Consider the following 1,229-nt stretch of genomic DNA (forward strand, 5'->3'; position numbering starts at 1 on the left):
CACCATTTACTTCTTAAAAGTAAAATCTGCTTTTGAATGAATAGACATTTTTACATGTGAGCGCAAATTACTCGCCACGTTATGAACAAATTTGCGAAGTCCAAATTCGGCAAAAAAATTCGGTTCTATTTTCAGAGTCGAATATTTCGTTTAAGTATTTAGTTAAGACACTTTTATAAATGTTCATAATTTACTTCCCAGCAACCAACCAGCTTTGTGTTTCGCGTCCAGACGTTTCTCGATGTGATAGTATATATGTTTCTAAAACTGATCTATATTATACGATGTGAATATGCTTAGAATAAAGTAAAATAATGCTTATATATGGAATGTAATACGACAATTGGGTTTATTCTCTTTTTCACATCTATTTTTACAAGTTTTCATAGTACAAGTCAACATTTTGCCGTGTTATTTCGTAAAATGAACCGATGATGGCTCGACCATAGTTCGCACAAGAATGATGACGTCACGTTTTCAAATTTCACTTGAGGCCATTCGCGAGCCCAGCCGGCTCCAATGGAACCGGTATGGGGAGTGGGGATAACACGCTTTTAATCACTTAGGGCAGGTCTACTAATATTCATATGTCTATGATCTCGACGCCATCTACTGGAAAATTTAGCACTAACAAAGCCTTTCCTAGAAAAATAAAGTTGTTTGTTTACAGGTGAAAAAAATATAATAAGCAGTGATTGTTAATTGTAGAACTAGTAAATATTGAATTATTTGGCGGGTTGGAAAAAAGCCGACGTGGCTCAGTGGTTAAGAGCGTCTGACCGAACATCAGAAGGCGCGGGTTCAATTCCCGTCGACGGCATTTTTTCGTTCAAGAGTTTTTAATATTATCTTTAATGAATAAATTAAATATATGTGATTGGTTCACACTTAATTATAGATTTTTTGTAACTAAATGATTAAATTAAATGTTTGATAAAAAAATAAATAACAAATTTGGTTCCATGCTAACTGAACACAGTGACTATTCAACACACTTTTAAAAAGTGATGTGATAAATTATCATTTTGATGATTTATCTGATCACCATAAATATGATAAATCGTGCTGAATTTGCTGAAATCGCATGGCAAAACAAAATGAAATTCGTGAAAATGTTAATTATTTCTAATATTTAAAACATCAGAAATATTCCACATTTTCATCCTCCCAATGAATTACTACTTAAACTTTTAAGTCTTGTAACTTCTATTATTATTTTCCATTAAACT

At 32.4% G+C, this 1,229-nt stretch overlaps 1 non-coding gene across 1 annotated transcript; it reads left to right on the forward strand.

Moving 5' to 3' along the window:
- Positions 1–747: 747 nt before the first annotated feature.
- On the forward strand, positions 748–820 carry TRNAF-GAA (transfer RNA phenylalanine (anticodon GAA)). Its single transcript has one exon. It is a non-coding gene; the product is annotated as a tRNA-Phe (tRNA).
- The last annotated feature ends 409 nt before the right edge of the window (positions 821–1,229 follow it).

The sequence above is a fragment of the Hesperophylax consimilis genome, chromosome 11 (assembly GCF_061612785.1).
Source record: "Hesperophylax consimilis isolate HC1 chromosome 11, BYU_Hcon_1.0, whole genome shotgun sequence".
Taxonomy (NCBI): Eukaryota; Metazoa; Arthropoda; class Insecta; order Trichoptera; family Limnephilidae; genus Hesperophylax; species Hesperophylax consimilis.